Consider the following 10795-nt stretch of genomic DNA (forward strand, 5'->3'; position numbering starts at 1 on the left):
AATGGATGGATGGTAACTAGATAGAGGTACATATGGATGGATAGATGTATGGATAGATAGAGATGGATAGATAGATGAATGGATGGATAGATAGAGCTGGATGGATGGCTGGATGGCACCTAGATACAGGCACATATGATAGATAGACACATGGATGGTTGGATAGATAAAATAATCTAAAATAAAGCTAAAATAAACGCCTAACTATTTTTTTTTACATTTTTAAAGGAAACACAATAAACATATGAAAGTTATTATGGGTATTTGAAAATGGTTTATCCTACAGCCGAGCTGAAGAACCACCCGAAAACCTTAATCCTAACTATCCTAAATTATATTTTAGAAAATAGTGATTGAAAAGACAGAAAACAGTTTTTACATTTTAGCATTTTAAAATTGTAACATCCTAACAGCCACAAACTGTCGTTTGGAGGGATGTTTTAAAGGTGTCATTCCTTCATTTTTTCATTCATTTTAAAATTTCCAGTTGTAGTCTCTAGTATGAATGAATGCCCTTGAATTGAAATGAATTTCCCTAGTGTTTATCTAAGGTCTCGATAAAACACAGAATCCACCGGAGATCCGATTCAAACCTACGGTTACATACATAAGATTCCTAAAGAAAACTGGCTGCTGTAAACAGAGCTGTAAGCTCTTTAGCTGATGAGACAGTGTTTACTCTGCTGCAGCTCGGCTTCAGTAGTTTAGTAGTTTACCAGAAGTTCCAACTAACTGGTATACTGTCCAACCCAATCCTAGGCTGAAGTAGCACCTTTAGGTCATACTCACACTAGGCACGGTTTGGTTGAATCATGCTGGAGCACGGTTCTGCCCCTCCCCCACTCAGCTCCCCCGCCATGAAAAGCACCCCCTCTTGGGATCGCGTCTTCTGGATAAAAGCAGATGTAATCCACTTTAACTATAACTATAACTTTTACTATAACTATAACATCACTTTAACTATTTAAAATATGCACCAAAAATCACAATTATCTCAGTTATGGTTACATTTATGGCGACACAGTGTGTGCTCCAGAGAGGGGGTGCTTTGGGAGGTAACTGTGCCCGGGCAGGGCACGTATTGCCTAATGTGAGTACTCCCTTAAAATAAGGTAAAAATAAGGTTACTAATAGAGAAAATACATTTAAAAAAAGATAACTTAAGATAACAATAATACACTTTTTGAACCACATGCATGCTACAAATTAAATTCTGTGCATGCATATATCTTTCTTCTTTTCTCTTTTACAGGTTGCTCCCCCTTTTATTTCTCTCAAGGATGGACTTTCCCAGGTAAGTTAAAGCTTTAATTACCAGTAGGTACGTTTTCCTCTCTTTAGATTAAGCAGAACTGAACATAAGTAAGTCAAAACAAAGTCTTAAAATGGTGATTAACTGAGAGATTTACAGCAGTAGATGCAGTGTTTTGTCTTAAGTAAATTTAGATGTAGATGTAGGTTAAAGCTCAGACCTCCAGAGCTCGGATATGGAAACAGGCCAGCTCCAAACTTCTCTGCTGGAGTTTAAAGTTCTGTTCTTAGGTAAGGACTGGAATCAGCCCCTCTGTTTAGGACGACTTGTTTGTTTGAGGTTTAATTGAAATCAGATGTTGGAGGTGTTTTTTCTCCTGCTCTTGGCAGCCGGGCGGTTCGGCGAGGCGGCTGGGGGATATTTAATAAGCTGCAGTGTTAAATGTTGTTTCATTAGGTGTGAAAAGGCCCGATAACTCAATAGCCACCAGCCAAACCTCCTCCTGGCGCGGTCTACTCACTTCCTTAATCTGTTTTTCATTCCATCTGGCAACCGGCTGCAGCGGCGGGGGAGCTCGACTAACCGAGAACACATTCATCACCGTCACCCAGAGAAAAACCTGAAAACCAGCAAACCAGGTCCGGTTCTGGAGGGTCTCATAGATACTCTCCTGTAGATACTCTTCTGTAGATACTCTCCTGTAGATACTCTCCTGTAGATACTCTCCTGTAGATACTCTTCTGTAGATACTCTCCTGTAGATACTCTCCTGTAGATACTCTACTGTAGATACTCTCCTGTAGATACTCTACTGTAGATACTCTCCTGTAGATACTCTCCTGTAGATACTCTCCTGTAGATACTCTACTGTAGATACTCTTCTGTAGATACTCTTCTGTAGATACTCTCCTGTAGATACTCTACTGTAGTTACTCTCCTGTAGATACTCTCCTGTAGATACTCTCCTGTAGATACTCTACTGTAGATACTCTACTGTAGATACTCTCCTGTAGATACTCTACTGTACATACTCTCCTGTAGATACTCTACTGTAGATACTCTCCTGTAGATACTCTACTGTAGATACTCTCCTGTAGATACTCTCCTGTAGATACTCTACTGTACATACTCTCCTGTAGATACTCTACTGTACATATTCTCCAGTAGATACTCTCCTGTAGATACTCTATTGTAGATACTCTACTGTAGATACTCTACTGTAGATACTCTCCTGTAGATACTCTCCTGTAGATACTCTACTGTAGTTACTCTCCTGTAGATACTCTCCTGTAGATACTCTACTGTAGATACTCTCCTGTAGATACTCTCCTGTAGATACTCTACTGTACATACTCTCCTGTAGATACTCTACTGTAGATACTCTACTGTAGATACTCTCCTGTAGATACTCTCCTGTAGATACTCTACTGTAGTTACTCTCCTGTAGATACTCTCCTGTAGATACTCTACTGTAGATACTCTACTGTACATACTCTCCTGTAGATACTCTACTGTACATACTCTCCAGTAGATACTCTCCTGTAGATACTCTACTGTAGATACTCTCCTGTAGATACTCTACTGTAGATACTCTATTGTAGATACTCTCCTGTAGATACTCTATTGTAGATACTCTCCTTTAGATACTCTCCTGTAGATACTCTCCTTTAGATACTCTACTGTAGATACTCTCCTGTACATACTCTCCTGTAGATACTCTACTGTAGATATTCTCCTGTAGATACTCTACTGTAGATACTCTACTGTAGATACTCTCCTGTAGATACTCTACTGTAGATACTCTCCTGTAGATACTATCCTGTAGATACTCTACTGTACATATTCTCCTGTAGATACTCTCCTGTACATACTCTACTGTAGATATTCTCCTGTAGATACTCTACTGTAGATACTCTACTGTAGATACTCTCCTGTAGATACTCTCCTGTAGATACTCTACTGTACATACTCTCCTGTAGATACTCTACTGTAGATACTCCCCAGTAGATACTCTCCTGTAGATACTCTACTGTAGATACTCCCCAGTAGATACTCTCCTGTAGATACTCTACTGTAGATATTCTCCTGTAGATACTCTACTGTACATACTCTCCTGTAGATACTCTACTATAGATACTCTCCAGTAGATATTCTCCTGTAGATACTCTCCTGTAGATACTCTCCTGTAGATACTCTACTATAGATACTCTCCAGTAGATATTCTCCTGTAGATACTCTCCTGTAGATACTCTCCTGTAGATACTCTATTGTAGATACTCTCCTTTAGATACTCTCCTGTAGATACTCTTCTGTAGATACTCTCCTGTAGATACTCTACTGTAGTTGCTCTACTGTAGATACTCTCCTGTAGATACTCTCCTGTACATACTCTCCTGTAGATACTCTCCTGTAGATACTCTACTGTAGATATTCTCCTGTAGATACTCTACTGTAGATACTCTACTGTAGATGCTCTACTTTAGATGCTCTACTGTAGATACTCTACTGTAGATACTCTTCTGTAGATACTCTCCTGTAGATACTCTCCTGTAGATACTCTACTGTAGATACTCTCCTGTAGACACTCTCCTGTAGACACTCTCCTGTAGACACTCTACTGTAGACGCTCTACTGTAGATACTCTCCTGTAGATACTCTACTGTAGATACTCTCCTGTAGATACTCTCCTGCAGATACTCCACTGTAGATACTCTCCTGTAGATACTCTACTGTAGATACTCTCCTGTAGATACTCTACTGTAGATACTCTCCTGTAGATACTCTCCTGTAGATACTCTCCTGTAGACACTCTACTGTAGATACTCTCCTGTAGATAATCTCCTGTAGATACTCTCCTGTAGATACTCTCCTCTAGATACTCTCCTCTAGATACTCTCCTGCAGATTCTCTACTGTACATACTCTACTGTAGATACTCTACTGTAGATACTCTCCTGTAGATACTCTCCTGTAGATACTCTCCTGTAGATACTCTACTGTAGATGCTCTACTGTAGATACTCTCCTGCAGATACTCCACTGTAGATACTCTCCTGTAGATACTCTCCTGTAGATACTCTCCTGTAGACACTCTACTGTAGATGCTCTACTGTAGATACTCTACTGTAGATACTCTCCTGTAGATACTCTCCTGTAGATACTCTCCTGTAGACACTCTACTGTAGATGCTCTACTGTAGATACTCTCCTGCAGATACTCCACTGTAGATACTCTCCTGTAGATACTCTACTGTAGATACTCTCCTGTAGATACTCTACTGTAGATACTCTCCTGTAGATACTCTCCTGTAGATACTCTCCTGTAGACACTCTACTGTAGATGCTCTACTGTAGATACTCTCCTGTAGATACTCTCCTGTAGATACTCTCCTCTAGATACTCTCCTCTAGATACTCTCCTGCAGATTCTCTACTGTACATACTCTACTGTAGATACTCTACTGTAGATACTCTCCTGTAGATACTCTACTGTAGATACTCTCCTGTAGATACTCTCCTGTAGATACTCTCCTGTAGATACTCTCCTGTAGATACTCTACTGTAGATACTCTACTGTAGATACTCTCCTGCAGATTCTCTACTGTAGATACTCTCCTGTAGATACTCTCCTGTAGATACTCTCCTCTAGATACTCTCCTGCAGATTCTCTACTGTACATACTCTACTGTAGATACTCTTCTGTAGATACTCTACTGTAGATACTCTCCTGTAGATACTCTCCTGTAGATACTCTCCTGTAGATACTCTCCTGTAGATACTCTCCTGTAGACACTCTACTGTAGATGCTCTACTGTAGATACTCTCCTGTAGATGCTCTACTGTAGATACTCTCCTGTAGACACTCTACTGTAGATACTCTACTGTACATACTCTACTGTAGATACTCTCCTGTAGATACTCTACTGTAGATACTCTCCTGTAGATAATCTCCTGTAGATACTCTCCTGTAGATACTCTACTGTAGATACTCTCCTGTAGATAATCTCCTGTAGATACTCTCCTGTAGATACTCTACTGTAGATACTCTCCTGTAGATACTTCAGCTGGATGTTCGGTCAAGTTAACGATAATTGATACACAATACAATATTTGATATTTGTGTAATAATTAGGACCGACTTTGCAATTAATTGCGCCACCAAGTTTAAACCCAATTTCCACCATAATCTGCTCTGGTTCGCTTGTGGTGATAATGTGATCTGGTCTCGATGTAATAAGTTGCAGTTTAATCTGATATATATTAATATATATAATATATTGTATAATATAATATAATATATATTGCTATGAACTAACACTGTCTCTGCTGCTCCATGCTCTTTACACACTAAGAGCATGGCATGTGCAGCATTATAAAATAATTTTGAGGCAGCGCTCTGAGAACGTTGAGTTGAGAAAATTGGACCAGTTCACATTGAAATAAAATTTAATTCTCTTTTTTATTAGATTTATTAGATGTTGTGTTCCAACAAACCAAGGAACATCAGGGAAATGTTCTGAAAACGTGATTTTAAATGTCACGTCCTGGTCTTGTCTCATGTCTCTGTGTGTTATTCCCACGTGACCTGTGCCCCTCTGTGTCTCCTGTCAGTAGTTTTCCACCACCTGTTTCTCATTTGTAGCTCCGCCCCTTCCCCAGGTGTTTCCAATTCTAGTGTGTTTCCTGTTTGTTAAATAGATCCCCTGTGCCACTTGTCCTTCGTCGGTCTTTGCACCTTCCCATGTTGTTTTGTCTCCCAGTGTTTTCTTGTATCTTTAGCTCTAGTTCCTTGCCTCTCCTAGTTCAGTGTTTATCTTCTCGTTAGTTTCTTGTTTATTCCTTGTTTATGTTCTTAGCTCTGTTTAGTTATTTGTTTGTTAACCTCCCTGTTTGTTTATATTGTTATTTTCTCTTGTTTGTTTTGATTTATTTCTTGTCTAGTTATTTCTTTGTTATTTATATTTGTTATTTATTTAATAAGTTATTTAAAGTCTATCCTACCTGCACTTGCGTCCGCCTCCTCGTCTCCCAGCCTGGGTCATCCATCCTTCCTGACATTAAATGTTTTTAGGATGTTTTGAAAATCTTATGAGAATGTTCTCGTAACCATAAAAAGATGCGCTGGGGACATTAAGAAAACTGCACATATTAACGTTATAAAAACACTCCTAAACAACATTCTTTGAATGTTATTTTAAAGTTGCTAATAGGTTTTAGGCAACGCTCTGTGAACATTAAGTTAAGAAAACTGGACCGGTTCACATTGAAATAAAATTTTGTTAGCTAGGTTACGGCAACATACACACAGAATAAACTCTTTCTAATTCCCTTTATTTCATTAAAAACATATAAATAGTGTGCCAGTACCTTTTTTTCCTCTTCAATTCTAAAATTAAAGTCCTCATTCAAGCAGAAGTCTAACACCTATAGTACTCCTCCAATCAAAGGAAGGCCTGCAGTGCATGTTTTGTTTTAGGGTCAGAGTAGCAAGCTTTTATTTTTCACGTTAAAACACATCAAAAATCATACGTACGAGGTGCGGCGAGAAAACAGAAAAGACGAAAAAAAGAGAGGAAACCTTTTGAAGTAAAAGAACAGCAAGAAAACAGCTTTTCCTTTTTTTTTTTTCGCCGATACGTCTGACAGGCCACGTATCTCCTACTCCACTTTTTTCTTTTCTTAGATATATATAAATATATATGTGTATTTATATATGTACAGTACAGGCCAAAAGTTTGGACTCACCTTCTCTTTTTCAATGCGTTTTCTTTATTTTCATGATTATTTACATTGTAGATTCTCACTGAAGCATCAGAACTATGAATGAACACGTGGAGTTTTATGTACTTAATAAAAAATGAGCTGAACCTCCACAGTCACCGGACCTGAACCCAATCCAGATGGTTTGGGGTGAGCTGGAGCACAGAGTGAAGAAGACAAAGGAGCAACAAGTGCTAATAAACACCTCTGGGAACTCCTTCCTTCCTTCAAGACTGTTGGAAAACTTTCAGGTGGCCACCTCTTGAAGCTCATTGAGAGAATGATGCCAAGAGTGTGCTAAGCAGTAATCAGAGCAAAGGGGGGCTATTTTGAAAAAACTAGGATATAAAACGTGTTTTCAGTTATTTCACCTTTTTTTATTAAGTACATAAAACTCCACATGTGTTCATTCATAGTTTTGATGCTTCAGTGAGAATCTACAATGTAAATAGTCATGAAAATGAAGAAAATGCATTGAAAAAGAGAAGGTGTGTCCAAACTTTTGGCCTGTACTGTATATACAGGGGTTGGACAATGAAACTGAAACACCTGTCATCATTTTTGTGTGAAATTTTAGGTTTCATGGCTAAATTGGAGCAGCCTGGTGTTCAATCTTCATTAATTGCACATTGCACCAGTAAGAGCTGTAAGAGTGTGAAGGTTCAATTAGCAGGGTAAGAGCACAGTTCTGCTCTAAATATTACAATGCACACAACATTATGGGAGACATACCAGAGTTCAAAAGAGGACAAATTGTTGGTGCACGTCTTGCTGGAGCATCTGTGACCAAGACAGCAAGTCTTTGTGATGCATCAAGAGCCACGGTATCCAGGGTAATGTCAGCATACCACCAAGAAGCACCAACCACATCCAACAGGATTAACTGTGGACGCTGTAAGAGGAAGCTGTCTGAAAGGGATGTTCGGGTGATAACCCGGATTGTATCCAAAAAACATAAAACCACGGCTGATCAAATCACGCAGAATTCAATGTGCACCTCACCCTGCATAGATTTTTTTTATTGGTGGGCCTAATTTGCTCGGCGCGAGAGGAGCGAGAGAAAAAAAAACTAAAGCGGGGAAACGAGCGAGAAAGAGCCCTCCCCTCCCCTCACGTTTCTTCGGGGATGACTTCTGAAGCTCTTAATAAGTTGACGAGTGCGCCTTCCCGTACTGAACTACATCAAAACCACTAATCCTTGCAGATTGGAGCCGCCCACTGATTTAGATTGTCATTACGTGTTTCATAAACGTTCCGGTCCGGCTCGTTTTTAATGCGACACGGATAACGGGAGAGGAGAGGAGCGACAGGGCCTGGGAGGGAGGAAAGTGGTGGGAGGAATACGGAGGTATAAATGTTCTTTTCATTAGCATTCCTCGCTTTACGCCGAGTTAAACCCGGTACGGCTGACGAGCCGAGCCTCCTCAATGGCCCTGTTCCACATCAGATGAAAGGCCTATTTGCGACGGCGGCGGCGCGACGGTGATGATGATGGTGATGATGGCTGGTGAGTCGGTGTCATTCTCCGCGGCTCGTATTTCCCTGTTCTCCATCATTTAATTGGGTTTAAGGAGCGTGAGAACACGGCGGACACTGCGGACATCGCACCTAATTGACCACAGGGACAAAACTCGGAACTGCTGCGTGAAAACAGGGGAGCTCTCGCGCTCTCTCACCGTCTCGCTCTCGCGCTTTCTTACGACTACATTACAGCCAGCTCAAGGGAAAGATAACTGAAGTAGAAAATATCATAAGTGAGGAGGCCGATTTTTATATTTTACATTTTTATGGTAAAACATTATATACAGCTTTGGAAAAAAATAAGAGAGCACTTAAAAATGACGAGTTTCTTTGATTTTACCAAATTAAAAAACCTCTGGAATATAATCAAGAGGAAGATGGATGATCACAAGTCATTTTGCACCAAGAGTAAAGCAGCATAAAGTTACCCAAAAGCAGTGTGTAAGACTGGTGGAGGAGAACATGATGCTAACATGCATGAAAAAAATTTGATTAAAATCCACCAGGGTTATTCCACCAAATATTGATTTCTGAACTCTTAAAACTTTATGAATATGAACTTGTTTTCTTTGCATTATTATTTTTTGTTATTTCAGTCATTTCTCATTTTCTGTAAATAAATGCTCTAAATGACAATATTTTTATTTGGAATTTGGAAGAAATGTTGTCTGTACCTCATACAGTAAATCAACAGTGCTCAGTAAGCGCTCTCTTATTTTTTTCCAGAGCTGTATGAAGGGTTCCTAATACATACAGTGGCTTGCAAAAGTATTCATACCCCTTGAACTTTTTGTCAAGTTTTTTTCATCTTATGTCCACAAACTTAAATGTATTTTATTGAGATTTTAAGTGATAGATCAACACAAAGTAATTTTTTTAATTAGTAAATTTTCATTGTTTTCAAAAATTTTCAACCAAAAAAATATCTGAAAAGTGTGACGTGTGTTTAAAAGTATTCAGCCCCCCCGTATCAATGCTTATTAGAGCCTCGTTTCGCTGTAATTACAGCTTCAGGTCTTTTGGAGTTTGTCCAATACAAAATACATGCTAATACTAAATTACAGTACTCAAGTAGAAAAGTTGGTTATTTATTCATATTTCATTTCAGCTGGTTTTCATTCCGGCTTCTCATCGTTCAATAAAACCCCTATCCAGATAAATCTCTCCATCCAGATAGAGTGAATCTGATTGTGATTGGATGTAGAGAAGTATAAACATATACCATTCCGACTCCCTATTGGTTTATACTGTGATCCATCACACCTGCACATGTGCCTTTTTGAGCACATGGCATTGTTTTGGTTGCCTCATTACCTCCACAGGTGCCCCTAGTGTGTGCCTGTGTATAAATACCCCATGTGCTCCTTTGTTCTGTGTCGTGCTTTTTGTTTGACCCCGTCCCGTGTGTTTGCTGTTTTGCTCTACAGTTCTGGATTGATGTCTTTATAGTGTTTTATTCTTTGCTTCTAAAGACATAGTTTATCTTTTGTTTTATAGTCTTTAAGTGTTAGTGTTTATTTTCTTTGTCTCAGTTTTTGGTTTGTTTTTTGTTATGTCAAAAAATGAAATTGACTTGCAATTGCATCCTGCCTCTTCCGTGTTACAGTATGAAGATGATCCGTGCAGAGACTCAAGAGAACTCCAGCTCTCGAGACAAACGTCTCAACTAAAGCTTAATATATTTAATATATATTTACATTCTACTAAATAAAATACATTCATTTTACAATGCTGCATATATGCATTACATTACTTTTACTTTTATACTTTAAGTAGTTTTGAAACCAGTACTTTTTTAAACACTTTTACTTAAAGAGTAAAAAGCTTGAGTTGATACTTTTTTTACTTTTTTTAACAGAAGTATTTTATTAAACTCTAGTATCTAAAATATACTTCTACATACAGAGTAATGAATGGAGATAGTTTTCACTGCTTTAATTAAATATGGAGGCAGGTAATAATTAGTAAATTTATAATTAAAAGTATTAATTACTGGACATGCAGCAACATGCAACTCAACGTATGTGAAGGTTATATTACTGTAATATTATTTACAGAGTTATCCCAAGGTGATGTGGTGGACAATGAATTTTTGGACATTTTTGGACATTTTTGGAGTGTTTTTGGAATAGTGAGGAAGTGATGAGGCTTTTCTTTAATATGTACGGGAATGCCCAGCTGAGCCGATTTCTCTCTCTGCTCGTTTTTCATCCTTTTCTCTCTCTCTCTCTCTTTTTCTCTTTTCTCTCTCTCTTTTCTCGCTCAGT

The sequence above is a fragment of the Astyanax mexicanus genome, chromosome 16, assembly GCF_023375975.1.
Source record: "Astyanax mexicanus isolate ESR-SI-001 chromosome 16, AstMex3_surface, whole genome shotgun sequence".
NCBI classification, from domain to species: domain Eukaryota; kingdom Metazoa; phylum Chordata; class Actinopteri; order Characiformes; family Acestrorhamphidae; genus Astyanax; species Astyanax mexicanus.